Source organism: Xenopus laevis, chromosome 6L, assembly GCF_017654675.1.
Source record: "Xenopus laevis strain J_2021 chromosome 6L, Xenopus_laevis_v10.1, whole genome shotgun sequence".
Classification (NCBI taxonomy): domain Eukaryota; kingdom Metazoa; phylum Chordata; class Amphibia; order Anura; family Pipidae; genus Xenopus; species Xenopus laevis.
Window position 1 is genome coordinate 135,302,751 of NC_054381.1, and position 17,707 is coordinate 135,320,457.

The 17,707-nt window shown below is 36.5% G+C and overlaps 1 long non-coding RNA gene across 1 annotated transcript; it reads right to left on the reverse strand.

Moving 5' to 3' along the window:
• Positions 1 to 461: 461 nt before the first annotated feature.
• On the reverse strand, positions 462 to 13,307 carry LOC121394895. The gene is made up of 3 exons (XR_005962073.1): positions 13,238 to 13,307; positions 10,035 to 10,107; positions 462 to 538 (listed from the first exon to the last, which is right to left on the reverse strand). It is a non-coding gene; the product is annotated as an uncharacterized LOC121394895 (long non-coding RNA).
• Positions 13,308 to 17,707: the final 4,400 nt, after the last annotated feature.

Sequence of the window (17,707 nt, forward strand, 5' to 3'; positions counted from 1 at the left end):
TCAAATCAGGGGCTTATTTCAGAATTCCGGGCTTGGAGGCGAGTTTTAATTGTATAAAAACTAAGTATAGTGCCAAGTAGAGCCTCCTGTAGGCTGCCAGTCCACATAGGGGCTACCAAATAGGCAATCACAGCCCTTATTTTGCACCCCAAGGTACTTTTCCATGCTTGTGTTGCTTCCCAATTCATTTTACATTTGAATGTGGCTCACGGGTAAATATAAGGTTGGGGACCCCTGATCTAGAAAGACTGTTTGGCCTTTCCTCTGGAATAACAAATTCCGTTGACCTCAATGGTAAGGAAGCTGTATGAATCCATGTTGATGGCAATGTTGGTGTATTTTTAATGTTTACAGTTTTTAGAAGTCTAACCATGGTACTCTGCATTATGTAAAGATCTCTTTTCTGCAAAGCCCTGGATGCTACGCATTCCAGATAATAGATCCCCCAGTAGTGGCACTTACCCTTCTTCATCTGAAGGTTTATTATCTTCTTCTTTGGAAGCTTCCTGCTTTCCATCTTCCTTTTTGCCTGATGAATCTAGACATGAAATTGTACAAACACATAATCAGCAAAAAAACAAACATATTCTGCTTGATCCTATAATAAGGCTGCTTGGCTACTAGAACAGAATTCAGTCAATATGCTGCAATAGCCCAAGATGTAAACAGTTACCAGTTAATACTATGGTTCCCAAACTGTAGGCCTGGCTGCTCTATGGACACCTGAAACAATTGTAGGTCTCCAGTTCATCTGTATTGTATATGTCACTTTATGTTTGCAAGTCCCTGGTAGCCCAAAAATTTTTTTATGGTGGCACTGTAAAAAATAAAATTACCAGCTCTGGATATATAGGTTCTGTTTAAATATATCTTATAAATACACTTATCTATCTTATTATAATGACAGACACTTGAAAAACATATCATAGGTTACAGGTATCAACAAAGTATTTTTCATGTCAATGAACAGAACTTTAAATAACAAAAAAGGAAAGAAAAGACTAACAATTAACAAAAAGCAAAAGAAAAAGGATTATTTAAATCACATTACTAGAGTACTGGATAATATGACATTGGGAGTGTCATTTGAAAGCACTACTTAGCTTCAGCTTCTATGATGTGCAACCTTAATTTTAGTTGATGACCAGAACTCACCAAGCATGTGCGGTGTCACTGACACTCCTAACAAAGTCCAAGATGGTGAGCTCTTGCGCACAATTTTAAGGCCCGAATCATTTCTGGTTCTGAAACTTTAGTGCTGGTGCAGTAAATTCGGAATATAAAATGGCATTTCTACCCATATTTATTTGTAGGGTTGAGTTCTCCTCTAACTGATCTAAGGTGCTGATTTGGCATTTATCAAAACTTTTTATTGGGAAGCAACTTTCCTGCTCCCCAATGCAAATCCCAAGCACAGAGAAAGGATTCTGGATTTTGAGTCCATAACAGATCACATTGGCAAAGTAATTGTCTTAAAGTTAAACATCACATGGAATGTGATAAAAGAGCAGAGTGAATTTGTGAATACAAAGTGCATAGAATGCTCTAGGATTCAAACTTGTGCCAGCTCTTTTGCCCATATTATATTCCCTGTTGTTTGCGCTATGCAAAGTAGCTGGCAGGAACTCCATAACTCTATTGCGCTCAGTTAAAGACTTATGGGGGAATGTAATAAAAGTCGAAAAGATCAAAACAATCAGCACAAATAAGAATAAAACGTATAATTTCGCAATGTAATACTCTTCTTTAAACTGTTATTACATTGCAAATTTAATTGCGCATTGCCCACTGTTAAGAAGTGCTAGAAGGTGTCGTTAATCTTTTGGAACAGACATAACTTTTTCATTAAGAGGTTTAATTACATTCTCTGCGCACTGACGCTAACTATAAAATTCGCCAACCTTCTTCCACTGTCGGTTGTGGTCGCTAAACTGTTTCTGGGTTCTCAAAAGCTGTATTAAATTTGCACAAAGGCAAATTTATTTGCAGAGAGACATAATTTTTCGCATTGCAAATCTTTTTTCCGTTACAGATTTTTATTACATTCCCCCCTTACTGTTAAATTCAGATTGCCTTGGTGAACCAATACTGATATATCTGTAAAATCTGGTGTAGTATTTTCATAATTTCAAAATGGACACCATGTGGTGGAGTGGGGGAAATAGTGCTTAAAGGGCATGTAAAGGCAAAAAAATAAAATCCCATTTTTACTTTCTTTAATGAAGAAAGAAACCTCCAATATACTTTAATTAAAAACGTGTACTGTTTTTATAAGAAACCTGACTGTATGCAGTGAAATTCTCCCTTCATTTACTGCTGTGGATAGGAATTGTCAGACGGTCCCTAACTGCTGAGCAGGGAAACAATCATACTTATGAACAGCAGGGGGAGCCCCCCTTACTTCCCAGCCATGCAGAACTCAAGCAGCTTTGTTTATGACGATCCCGAAGCAGCCCAGACCACACTGAGCATGTGCACAGTCTTGGTCTTGCAAAGATGTTTAACAAAGTTACAAGATGGGGACCCCCTGTAGCCAACTTTGAAAGCAGAAATTATTTGTTTGATTAGGCTTGTGGTGCAGTAAGTTCATGTTTATAGTTAGTATAAAAAATACAGCATTTCATATTATATCTTTGCTTGGATCAGGAACAAGGTATTGTTTTATAATTACAGAGAAAAAGGAAATCTTTTCAAAACTTGGATTGGGAGATGATCCTGCAATTCAGAGCTTTCTGGATAACAGATCTCATTCCTGTCTAATATTGTAGAGAGACTTTTATATATGCTGTACTCTGCTGTGCTCATTATTTGGGTATATATGCTCTACAATTAAGCTGAATGTACTTATCACTAACAAGCACTTCTGAAAAAGCTGTTAACATGCTAACCTTTCAAAGTAATGTTTATGACAAGCAGCATTAATTGTGCATGTGGAAAACGTGCTTTCTTCGAGCTCATTAAGGAACTGCTTGTTCCATTACAGTCATTACCAACACATAAGTTCTCTTTTCTGGCAGTATTTACTTGTTGGTAAACAAGGGTATTTTGAGGACATTGTTTGCAAGTATTATCACTAGCTCTTTAAAGTTATACTACTGATTTATTTATTTTTTTATCAGTTGTATTTAAGGAACAGTTTAAGGAACAAGTACCATTAGATACTGCCACCCCCCCCCCCAAATACTTCACCCCTAAATCCTTGGTCCAACAGAACAATCATATATCCCCAGGTATTCCTGCTCTAAACTCCTTATGGCAGAATTCCGTTAAAGGAGTAGTTCACCTTTAGGTTAACTTTTAGTATGTTATAGAGTGGCTAATTCTAAGCAACTTTTCAATTGGCTTTCATTTTTTTTAAATAGTTTTAGAATTATTTGCTTTCTTCTTCTTCTGACTCTTGCCAGCTTTCAAATAGGGATCACTGAGCCCATCTAAAAACACATGCCCTGTAAGAATATACATGAATTGTTATTGCTACTTTTTATTACTCATCTTTCTATTCAGGTCTAGTGATGGGCGAATTTGCGTTGTTTTTGCAAAACACCGAAAAATTCACGAAACTGAGCCTGCGTCTCATTTTTGACACCGGCGTTGTTTTTTTTTACGCCGGCGTCCGTTTTTTTTACGCGTCCAAAAATCGTCCATTTTTTTTTATGCCGGCGAATTTTTGCCAGCGAATTTTCGCAGCCATCTCGCTATTTTATTCGCCAGCGGCGAATCGTGCAAATTCGCCGCAAATTCACACTTGCCGAATAAATTCGCCCATCACTAATCAGGTCCTCTCCTATTCATATTTCTTATTCATACCAATGCATGGTTGGTAGGGTACTTTGGATCCTGAAATTGCAGGATCCTGAGTTTGCTGAAATTGCAAACTGGAGAGCTGCTGAATAAAAACCCCTTTAATCTCCCATACATCTTCATCCCCTACATCCATACAATGGTCTACATTGCTTCTATGCCAGCATCAATCTCCTTATGCAAAAAGGGAACATGGGAGAAGAAACAGTTGCTACAAGAGCTTTGAAAAAGAACTTCCAATACTTTCTGCTGTAGAGAATAATGTATGATTAATGTATGACTGGAGAATGGGACAAAATGATGACAGAATTGGGAAAGAGAGACAAGAAATATATTTTAATGATGATCCAAGGACCTGGCACCCTTACATGAGTTATACAACCACTTAAAAGAGGAGGAGACATGCTAAAGTATCGGTTACAAAGAGAAGCTTTTTGGATTAAAAAGTTAGATACATTGCAACCTAAAGGCTTAAATGACAGTTGGAGCAGCAAATGTTATCTGGGTTAATCTCTAATAAGGTACTAACTTGTATCTTTTTCCCCTACAGATAAAGTTTAATATATCTGTATGCCCTTTTACACAGGCAAGAATATATTGAATATTACGGTAAGTTACCAGACAAGATAATGGAAAGAAATTGGGCATTTTTCCTTCCTACTGTTTATTTGAATTCTTGTTATATCAAGGTTTTATGGTAGGCCTTACAATCTAGGCCAGTTCCATTTGTTTCATGAACGTTAACATAAATTTTGCAATATGGATGTTTGAAGATACACTATGGTGGATTGAATGGACTGATATGCTAATGGGCTAATAACCACACCTACGGAGAAGGTGACACCACATCTTGCTCTCACTATATATACTTGCACTATGTGACCTGTACACTATACTTGATAAAGGGCCTTTGTGTCCGAAACATGTCATTGGAATAAACACCTTTGCAGCAAGCACTGCTTATTGGCTCATTCACAGTTTATTGTTCTAATTGCATTTCACTATTACACCTGTGGCAGGGGTGTGCACTGCAGAATAAAGCCTATAATTGACCCACCTCTACGCTGTGAGTGAGAATATGTCATTGTGTGTATTATCATGTGAAGCATCAGTGCATTCAGCAGAAAAGATAGGTGGAGAGGCAGAGTTGATGCTTAGGGCATCTATTGGCAATATACCTAGGTAAAATGTCAGTGATTTGAAACATGGGCTTGAATTAGAACACATCTGTTTCTCTTAATTTTCTCTTCATGCAGCAGTTGGGTGTCAGATATTCATTGACAGTTAGATACACTATATCATATAGGGGGACTCCTTTTGCCTAGAAGAGTATTAGAGCTCACGCTCACCAGAAATCCTGTCTTTCTACATGCAGGCAGCTATTTTATTTGTACTGGAATCAGTTATTTGAGTGAGCTCTAATACATCTGCTAGGAAAAGAAGCCCCCCTATAAAATATACTGTATATACTCAAGTATAAGCCGAGTTTTTCAGCACCAAAAATGTGCTAAAAAACTCTACCTCGGCTTATACTCGAGTATATATGGTATAAACGGACATACAGGAGCAGCAGTAACCAGCAGCCTATAGGAGTGAGCACCACGGAGAAAGCTACGGTACTTCTGTCTTCGCGCAGCTGCGCATTTCCCTGTACTGGCGCATGCGCATTTGAACGAAAAAGTCGACTTTAAAGTTAAAGTTCGGCTTTTCGTTCTAATGCGCATGAGCAGCTGCGTCAAGACGGAAGTACCGGTAGCTTTCTCCGTGGTGCTCACTCCTATAGGCCCTGGGTTTTTGGTAAGTCGCTACAATCACTTGGGGGGTGCCTAACGTTTGGCACCCCCAAGCCTTTCTTTCTCCTTTAAAGCCTCCATTTTGTGTTAGGAGCTGTGTACCATGCCTAATTACTGCTGCCCCTGTATGGCACACACTATCTTTTTACTGATGGATATACATAGCTAGACTGAGGAACCATAAAAATGTGTGATGTGTGTGTACAAGAGACTTCAACCCATTCTCCATTGCTGACAAACTGCCTTGGCTTAGACTTGTGAAATGTACCAGTTTTCTTTAACCCACTCACCCTAGGCTTATACTCGAGTCAATACATTTTCCCAGTTTTTGTAGGTAAAATTAGGTACCTCGGCTTATACTCGGGTCGGCTTATACTCGAGTATATATTGGATTTAACTGTCAATAAATATTTGACACCCAACTGCTGCATGAAGAGAGAATGAGGCAAAACAGATGCTGAGAGAGGGATAGTGAAGATAAACTTGATTATGGCAGATATTATGCAGAATGTTTAATTGATTGTATTTCAGTCTGATGAAGCTTATATTAAATTTTCATTTTCAAGATAGTTCCCCTTTAACAACACTCCCCTGTGGCATTGGTATCATTCTTCTCTTCCAACCACTTTTCTTATCCATCCCACGTTCCTGCCTTAATTAATATTGCTTTACTAATTATTTTAGTGTCTTGTGAATTTTAACTAGCTAACATTTCATATAGGTAATATTTAACTTACTATTGAGCGCCCTGGAGTATATACTGTAAATTGTGTATCGGTAATATTTGGCAAAGATGGTTGTTCCCCCTTCCGGAAAGAAGTGAGTGTAGGTGGTATTACAAGTGTAACAGTACACTTTAATGTGAAGTCAAGCATAGTTTGTATTCACTGGCAAGCAGTGATTTCTTTATAGCTGTGTTCATCCAACTCCCTTTATTTCTCAACACAGGCAGCTTCTCCATTATGAAGTTTACAGATGGATGCTAAGAAGGGTTCTCGTGATATAACAGAAAACTAGTGATAACAACATTAATTTTTATGGCTTAAAAGTGTCCTATTAAATATTTTATCACAGACTTTAATGTTTAATAATGCCACATATCGTCATGGGAACCAATTAAAATTGTTTATAGCTTTATGTGTCTATGCGGCCTCACTTTATAAACTCTCAATAATGACAAGCAAGAAAAACACCAGCTGAAAACATGAAGCCGGGGAAGATGAAACGAACAGCAAGACGCCCAAGGAAAAACATCGAGAAGGGGTTCTGTAATAATTATAAACACACGAGATGTGCGGTGAGCTGTGAAACAAATGGTATCCAAGTCTACATAAACAACGTTTTGTTCCTCCTTAGCTTTTGAAGCATGCTTTCATATCAAGACCTTAGTATACCGAAAGACTTAACATTATATAGAATGTCTCTCTGATATTAGAGCAGGTGCATGAGCAGATTTTAATCCCACATTTCCAAATGTTCACGAGAATTCAAAGAAATGTTTGGAAAGGAAACAAAACGTGTTCATGGGGATTAAATGAATTCAACTGTAAAATGGCACGCCATGCATCTGGATGGGTTCACTTCGATTCAGTGCATAAACTCTATATGGAAAAACTTCATGAACATCAATTGTGACCGTTGAGACCGGTGAAAATTCGGAATTTCTCGAGGGCTATACAAGGGACAGCACTGAAAATGCAAGTCTTGGAACTACAGACCATAATGTTTAATGCCGGTAGTTAACAGATAATTGGAGGTTTGTTTATTATGCCTACCATAAATATTAATAGAGGAGGTGAAACAATGGTTTTGGGCATTTTTTCATGGTTTTGGCTAGGACCCCTGGTTCCATTAAAACCCTACAACTTTGGATAAACTTGACTGCCATGCACCTTTGTCATCAGCTCAACTGTACAGCTTTGGGATGAATAACAGTTGGAACCAGGTTTGATGCCCAACATCAGTGTCCATCCTCAATACTAAACTCGGAGCCAACTCCCTGCAACCAGCAACATCTAGGGGCACATTTACTTAGTTTGAGTCAAGGAATAGAATAAAAAAACCTTAGAATTTCAAATGTATTTTTTTGGCTACTTCGACCATCGAAAAGGCTACTTTGACCTTCGACTATGACTTTGAATCGAACAGTCGTTCGATTCAAAGTCATAGTCGAAGGTCAAAGTAGCCTTTTCGACCATTCAATAGTCGAAGTACTGTCTCTTTAAAAAAAACTTCAACCCCCTACTTCGCCACCTAAAACTGACCGAACCTCAATGTTAGTCTATGGGGAAGGTCCCCATAGGCTTTCTTAGCTTTTTATGGTTGAAGAAAAATTGTTCGATCGATGGATTAAAATCAAAGTAGCCTATTCGACCATTCAATAGTCGAAGTACTGTCTCTTTAAAAAAAACTTCAACCCCCTACTTCGCCACCTAAAACTGACCGAACCTCAATGTTAGTCTATGGGGAAGGTCCCCATAGGCTTTCTTAGCTTTTTTTGTTTGAAGAAAAATCTTTCGATCGATGGATTAAAATCCTTTGAATCGTTCGATTCGAAGGATTTAATTGTTCGATCAAACGAATTGCGGTAAATCCTTCGACTTCGATATTCGAAGTCGAAGGATTTAACTTCAACAGTCGAATATCGAGGGTTAATTAACCCTCGATATTTGACCCTATGTAAATGTGCCCCTTAGTGGACATCAGGAAGCTGTTTAGCAGCAAAGGAAGAACTAGATTAATATCAATACCATCAGCTTCTGAAAAATAAAAATAAAGACTACAATTTGCAATTCAATGAGTCAATGTGGAAGTATGGTAATGTAATACACAAGGCTGTTCTTTAGTAGACAACCTGAACCCATCACCCTTCAACAGAGTGAGGATAAGAACTGAGAGTTCATTCCAACCTAGGACTGCCACAATTTTGAAGCAGAAACTGGTACACATGCCCTTAAGTTGTTGAGGGTGTTAAAGCGTCCACTAGCTCAACTATAAGGGGCAGATTTATTGAGGGTCGAATTTAAAATTCAAATTTTATTTTTTTTTTTATGGTCAAAATTTTCAAATTTGAATTGTGAATGATTCAAACTCAATTTGAGTTTTAATTCAAATTTAAATTTCGATATTTATCATACTCTGGTCGTTTAAGAACTCGAATTTGACTGTTCTCCACCTAAAACCTGGCACATTCATGTAAAAGTCAATGGGAGAGGTCCACCAATTTGAACATGTTAGTAGCCTTCCTGACATTCAAGTTTTTTTTAGAGAAAAAACTCGAATTGAGTTTAGTCGAATTCGATTCGAGTTTTCAAGTCAGTAAAATTTGTCCGAGTTTTAGATGTTCGATTTTTTTTATAAATAACCCCCTAGTCGGATTTCAAGTATATTCAAATTTAATAGAGTTTTAAAAAAACTCACATGAATTTGAAATTTGACCTTTAATAAATGTGCCTCTAAATGTCAGATATTGCAGAACTGAAAGTGAAAACTATTCCTACTGATTTATTGATACTAAGCCTTCATTTTGGCTACTCCTGCTCTCCTCCTTGTTTTCTATATACACATCCATTTAGGGAAGCTGTATAAAAATGGTCAGAATGCCATTGTTAAATGATCCATGTACTGCACCAGGAGGATCCAGAATAAAAACAACAAACCCTAAATGGCCTTCAGGCTAGACCTTCCATTGGTTGTCATGTCCCCTTCCTGCTTTATACCTTTTCACATAGCCAGAAAAACACTAGGATTCAAACATGCTAATTAGAAATACATGCTTTGGTTGTAGTGTAACTGCACCTATCCTCTGTACTCTAATAAAATGCATGCAGTTGTGTACATATGGTACATAATACAGGCTGCACACACTTTAAGGAGTTCTGGAATTAACACCTGCCTTGAGGAGGAGATACTTCCATGGTTCCCTTAGAATGTGCACCTACACACTTTGGCCACATCTGCTGCTCCCTAACTGCTCCCTAACTGGTGCATCTGTTAGGGTACAGGTGGGGATTGAAAGGGGGATGCCTACTGGGGGGATCAACAGATATAGATGTGCGCAAGGCAATCCCCCTTTCCCCCGCAACCAGCTGCTAGACCTGATCCCCCTTTCCCCCCACAACCAGCTGCTAGACCTGAACCCCTTTCCCCCCTCTAACCAACCACTAAATCCTACCTCTACATGCCCACTCCCTCTCCACACAAACCATTTGCTATAACTGTTGCTCTCGCCAGCCCCCCTTCCAAAGTGCTCCATGCAGAGAGGGCACAGATATAGTAACTTTGCCATTTTCCATAACCCAAATTAGCCATTTTTTCCTAACCCTAAATATGGCTTAGTAACTTCGACAAGGCTGACCATTCATCTAATTAAGATTTATCAGAAGAGCAAATGTCACCAAAGCCCAATATTCCTATTTACAAAATGATCCCAGAACCTACTTTTACTTCTGGAGTCAGCTGATCGGGAATTATTTGATTCCATGATGTTTCTTCTGATTTCTGGCTGTGCTACCTACATAACAGAAGATAAAACACGTCAGAGAAGAGAGCTACCTGCTAATGCAATTCAATATATAATTATTTCACATACAGCACACCAGAAGGATAGTTCTGTTATATGTTATATCCTTAATATGCTGCACTTTTCTAATATAACACATTTAACCACTGCATCACATGTACTCATTGTCATACACACCGTATAAAATATGTGCTATTACATCGCAGCTCTAAATTATTCCTATGGCCACATGCAGGAGGGTTGTTATGTGCGTAAACAGTTGTAGTTTAGCTATGAATTACTCGTACGAATTACAGTATAAATGTAATTATGATCTGTGAAGTGATTCAGTTTGTAAAATTATAAATTCAGTGTAAATAAGTTAATTTAATACTTACTATTGCCTTGTTAATATTTGTAATTGTTTTTGGCAGGGACATCTGCTTGTGTAGGGAGTCTATTTATAATAATTCAAGGTTGAGATGTTATATCTATAACTTTGTAAATGAATGTACACGCCCGTGTTTTACTCCACATTCATCTGAAATAACTTTGGGTTGACACAGGAACAGAAAGGGTCATAAAGGCGCCTTGCTGTGATGAGCGACTTATTACTGATGCATAAATATGATTTTGTTTAACCTATAGCTCCTTCTTCAGATATGGCCAGCTGAGAAACAGCAAGTGTTATCGTAGAACAGAAAAGAACAATAAGTCCCTATTATGTCTTTATATTGAACAGAAACTGACCTTGACAGAATGTATGTTTTAGATGATATTTCCTCTCTAGAACATGAGTATGAATGCAGGAATCATATATATATATAAAGGTAATGGTGTGTACACATAACACAACATAAGGAGGATAATAACATTAGGCCTAATACTGTAAGGAGCTTTGAACCCTTGATTCTCATTCTCAGTACTTGGTTACTGTTAGAGAACATCATCAGCTTTTCTTTCAAGCACCACAGATTCCCTAGAATATTATTAAAGAAAAATATACAGCAGGTGTAATGCTTTGTGTTATGTGTATACAAATATATATATACAGGTATGGGATTCGTTATCCACAAACCCATTATCCAGAAAGCTCCATTTAATATAAATAATTCAAATTTTTTTTTTCGTTTTTCTCTGTAATAATAAAACAGTAGCTTGAACTTGATCCAAACTAAGATATAACTAATCCTTATTGGAAGCAAAACCAGCCTATTGGGTTTATTTAATGTTTATATGATTTTCTAGTAGACTCAAGGGATGAAGATCCAAATTATGAAAAGATCCGTTATCTGCAAAACCCCAGGTCCCGAGTATTCTGGATAACAGATCCCATACCTATATATATAATATATATATATATATAGATATATATATATCTATATATATCTATATATATATATATATATATATATATACACACTGCGTATCTTGACAACGCTATATAAATAAATAAATGATGATGATGATATACACACACACACAACACAAAGCATTACACATAGGGGCACATTTACATAGGGTTGAATATCGAGGGTTAATTAACCCTCGATATTGGAATGTCGAAGTTAAATCCTGCGGCTTAAAATATCGAAGTCGAAAGGATTTACAGCAATTCATTCGATCGAAGGAAAAATCGTTCAATTGGCGAAGTAGGGGGTCGAAGTTTTTTTTAAAGAAACAGTACTTCGACTATCGAATGGTCGAATAGTCTAACGATTTTAAATTTGAATCGTTCGATTCGAAGTCAAAGTCGTAGTCGAAGGTTGAAGTAGCCAAAAAAAAATATTTGAAATTCGAAGTATTTTTTATTCTGTTCCTTCACTCGAGCTAAGTAAATGTGCCCCATACTGTATATTTTCTTTAAATATATTCTTGGCAAACTGTGGTAGTCAAAAGTAAAGATATATATATATATATATATATATATATATATATATATATATATATATATATATATATATATATATACAAGCCAAGCGCAGCACATCGATCCAATACTAGCCTCAGGTAAACGGCAAATGTTTTAAATAGTACTTACAAAAAAGGCCAGCAACATCAAGTTTTTTTCATGAAGATATATATATATATATATATATATATATATATAGTCAACTACAAGAGGTCCTCTGCACTCAACCCATATATATATATATATATATATATATATATATATATATATATATATATATATATATATATATATATATATATATATATATATATATATATAAAACAAGGCATGTTTTTATTGTTGTTGTGTTGTCAAAACAGTAAAAATTTAAGTTAAAAAAATATTCCAAGGCAAAAACAGTTATTTTTATGCGCAAGAAAAAGAATTTAATTTTTTTTTCATTAAAAAAAATTAAAAATAATTTTACAATTTAATATTGCTTGAAAACTGATTGTTCATGTCTCACTGGCACTGCTACATAAAATTCTAAATAGAAATGTGTGAGAATTATATAGCCTTCCCATTTAGACTCCATTTATCCAAATAATCCAAATTTTTAAAGATGATTTCCTTTTTCTCTGTAATAAAAAACAATACCTTGTACTTGATCCAAACTAAGAAATAATAAATCCTTGTTGGAAGTAAAACCAGCCTATTGGGTTTATTTAATGTTTATATGATTTTCTAGTAGATCCATTATTCCAGAATAGACTTCATTATTAGCAAATAATTTTCATTTTTGAAAACATTATTTCCCCTTTCTTTGTATTAATAAAACAATACCTTGTACTTGATCCCAACTAAGATATAATTAATCCTTATCGGAAGCAAAATAGTTCTGTTGGATTTATTTAATGTTTACATGATTTTTTTACTAGACTTTAGAAGTATGGAGAGCCACATTACGGAAAGATCCCTTATCTGGAAAACCCCAGGTCCCGAACATTCTGGATAATAGGTCCCATACCTGTATATTTCAAAATGTTCTTTAAATATATGAATGAATGCCACAGTATATCATAAATGTTCTTACTCCTGCTGCCTTTATTTATACCATGTAAAATGTAGCACAACCCCTTGTCTGTGTGCAGGAAACACTGGACAGTAACTGGCTCAATCAATTGTTTACAGAAGAAGAGAAGAAGGGGAACATTCTTACAAACCCCACTTTTTGACTTTAATGCTTACCTTGTGCCTTAATTTCTAAGCGACAGACCTCTTCAGCTCCTTACTCTGCCTCTTCGCTGGTAGCCTGACATGATTCTGAGCTTTGACCTGCCCAACTAATCAGTCCTTTAAGTATTACTCGTTAGGATTTAGCGTAATTTAATTCCATAATGCATGCCTTGGGCCAGAAAAAGAAAGCTCATGTAAGGATTCTATGCATTAATGTTGACCTAACATAAACCAGAATAACAAAAATTTGAGCAAAGATAAAACAATTATTAAATGTTGTATATGCACAAAAACTGGCGCTAATCTCTATTTTTTACCCACAATACACCTTGCTCACTATTCAAATACGTATTGCTGTCATTAATGGATAAGTAAACCTTATAAATTGTAAAATTAATGAGGATGCTATTCTAAGCACTTTTGCAATGTAAATTCATAATTTTTTTTTTTTTTAATTCCAAAATATTAAAGGATACATGTACTGATAACATGAATGAATTTTGTTACAGCAGCTCTCTCTGGTCATTTTCCTGACCAGTCTGACCACCGAGTAGTCAAGGAAGTTGTCAAGAGAAAGAAAGAGGCTGCTCTGATGTTCTGGTTAGGAAAGATTTCAGAAAGGTTTCTATTTTTTTTCCTAAGCAGAAGAACATCAGAGCAGCCTCTTTGTTTTTCCAACTTCCTTGACTTCTCGGTGGTCAGACTGGTCAGAAAATGTCCAGCAGGTGGCGCTTTTGTATCATAATTCATTTATGTTAACAGTACGGGGCAGATTTATCAAAGGTCGAATTTCGAAGTGAAATATACTTCGAAACTCGACCATCGAATGGCTATACTTCGACTTCGAATATCAAAGTCGAAGTATTTTTTAGCGAATTTGACTGTTTTGCGGTCAAATAAAATCGTTCTAACGATTTAAACGATTTCAGCGATTGATCGAACGATTTTACTTCGACTACAAAAAATGTAGAAAAATGCATTAGAAATAAATAACGAATATACATTGCAAAAGTGCTTAGAATAGCATCCTCACTCATTTTACATTCACTTATTTTTAAGGTTTACTTATCCTTTAATGACTTGTTACTGCTCATGAACAGAGTGCAGAGAGTTACAGTTAAATTAACTTTTAGTATGGTGTAGAGTTCAGGCAATTTGCAATTGGTTTTAATTTTTTTTATTATTTGTAGTTTTTGACTTATTTAACTTTTTAGTCTGCAGCTTTCTAGTTTGCATATCTAGTTTCTAGAGTCCAAATTATCCTAGCAACCATGCACTGGTTGAAATGAGACTAGAATATGATTAGAAGAGGACCTGAATAGAAAAACAAGTAATAAATATTAGCAATAACTATAAATGTGTAGCCTTGCAGAGCATTAGATGGAGTCAGTGACTCCCATTGGAAAGCTGAAAAGAGTCTGAAGAAGAAGGCAAATAATTCATAACTATAAAGGAAAAATGAAGACCAATTGAAAGTTTGCTTTGAATTAGCAATTCTCAGTGGCGTAACTAGTTATTACTGGGCCCCATAGCAAATTCAATTTAGGGCCCCAAAATATTTATAAGTTGGCCTATTTTACCGAGATATATTAAAATTGCTAATTAATTAGGGTCTCACTGGGCCCCCTACACTCCGGGGCCCCCCTGCAACCGCAGGGTCTGCTTCCTCTATAGTTACGCCCCTGGCAATTCTATACCCCACCCACCACCACCACCAGTGTGCCCTAGGCATATACATATACAAATACATATATTGCAGTGGCGTATCTAGATGTTACTGGGCCCCACAGCAAATTAATTTTAGGGGCCCCCAACATATCCAGAGGTTGTCTTGTTTTACTAATAGATGTTGAAATTGAGCATTATTTGGGCCTCATGGGTAGTGATGGGTGAATTTGGGGCGTTTCGCCAAAAAATTCACGAATTTCCAGTGAAATTTGCGAAAAATTCGTGAAACGGTGCCGGCGGCTTGTTTTTGATGCCAGCGTCTGTTTTTGACGCCGACGTCCGTCCAAAAAAAACGGATGCCGGCGTCCATTTTTTTTTACTCCGGCGAATTTTCATGGCGGTTTTGCGAATTTATTCACCGGTTGTGAATCGCGGGAATTCACTGCGAATTCGCGCCTGGGGAATAAATTCGCCCATCACAACTCATGGGGTCCCCTATACCTCCTGGGTCCCCCTGCAGCCACAGGGTCTGCTTCCTCTGTAGTTACGCCCCTGCTTTATTGCCTACCCCTAATTCCAGCCCTGGTTATCACCATGATAAGACATGAGCAAACACAATGTTATAAAACATCTCATTCCCCATTGTCCCTTAATAAAAGGTCAGAATCAGAAATATGAGAACGACTGTAAAAAAGAAACCAAATCAGAAGGGAAATAAAGTCAACACTCGCTAACGCAAGCAGATCGACAGTGCTATTCACCTGACATTTGCAGTTCATATCAGTTAATATCTCAGTTTCATTATGCCAGTGTTTCTTCAAAAATGGAATTAATGAAAAATAAAATAACCCCGTTTTTAACAGAGCGATGCCCTTTGGACTCCAACAGTGTTCTTATTTGAAAGCTGAGGGGAATGATAAGAGGAATCTAAATCTGAACTTTACTCTCAGCACTAAGAAGATTAATGGAGCATATGGCTCAGTGGTTTAAACTTGCACAATTAACTTCTTATTTTTTACACTTTCTTTTGGAAATAAATGAGGATGCAATAATTATAACTGAAGTTGCCACCAAGCTGCTCCCACTCTGATCTGAGGCAAGGAAAGTCCAGATTTAAATGAGTGTTATAGTTTAGTTTAAGGTCTTTATTAAAATGATTTGTATAACTGGGTCATTTATCAACACTGGGCAAATTAGCCCATGGGCAGTTACCCATAGCAACCATCAGATTGTTGCATTCATTGTTCTACCTGCAGCTGCCTGAAAAAAGCCAAACACTGATTAGTTGCTACGGGTTACTGCCCATGTGCAAATTTGCCCAGTGTTGATAAATGAGCCTAGTACTGTGTCTCAAATTTGCTACATTCACCACTGTAACTGCCAAAATTTCTGCTGTGCATTTAGACCTGGGCTGACATCATAGGCCCCTCTTTCTGTGTACCTGCCATATCCTGGGAGTGGTACATATGTGCTGCTCCATTCAACAGGATGGATTTGTATTCCCCTTCAGACCCCCTTCGACACTTAATAAAGTGAGTTTTTAAATTTGCTGTTATTTTGCTCCCCTCCAACACTCCTGTGTTAGAGACAGAGAATGCTGAGAAATTATGTGACCCAGATGGTGGCCAAGAGAACACTGGCAAGCCCTGCAGTTACTATAGGCATTTTAATTTTCGCTGCAATTTGAGTTTTTTTTACCTAAAACTTACAAAATCGTATTACAGTTTCAAAAATTCAATTTTAGAGATTTATTAAGCACAAAAAAACTTGAAGAACTCACATTTGGGGGCACATTTACTAAAGGTCGAAGTGAATTCAAAGTGAATTTTCGAATTCAAAAACTTAGTAATTTTTAAAAAAAAAACAATTAGTAATTTTTGGGTACCTCGACCATTGAATAGGCCAAATTCGACTTCGATTCGAATTGAAAATACTTTGAATATTCGACCATTCGAAAATCGATTTACTTTGACTTTGACACTTTGCCACCTTAAAACTGCCAAATTACTATGTTACCCTGTGGGGACCTCCTAGAAACTATAGCCAACATTTGGCTAAGTTTTTAGAAGTCAAAGTTGTTTTTTGTAAAATCGCTTGTTCGATCGATTAAATCGTTTGAATCATTCGATTCAAAAGATTTCTACGATCGTTCAAACGATTTTAATTCGATCGAAAACTGCTAAATTGAATCCAGAAAAAAATAGACTATCGAATTTTTCAAATTCGATGGTCGAATTTCGAAGTTTTAGCACTTCGAAATTCGACCTTTAGTAAATGTGCCCTTTAAACATTTGGCATCTTAAAGCCATAAGTTCGTGTAGAAGCCAATGGGAGTTGTCCTATGTACCTATGTTACTACTACAGTATGTTACTATGTAGAAGCCAATGGGAGTTGTCCAACTTTTTTGATTTTTTTTGAGATTATAAACTCACAAATTCCTAGTTTTTTGACAATTTTACACAATCAAGTTTTTTATATTTGGATTCTTTATATTTGAACTAATTTTTTTTGGAAAATATGAGTTTATTCAGAGAAAAAACATCTAATATAAAACATCTAATATTACAAAAATGTGAATTTTGATAAATAGGCCTCCCCATCTTATAAACAGTTATGTTGCATAATATCCTGGTTTATCTTCGGTTTCTCTTGTACACCTTGTTTGTGATGTGTTTACACCTCTTTTTGGAACTGATTAGGTTTTTGCATCTGGATGCATAGTAAACGTGTGCGCTCCAAAGTCAAATAGACACAATTGTGCTGAAAATAAACAAGCCCTTAGGGGTTTTATATAATCATGATTAGTGATGGGT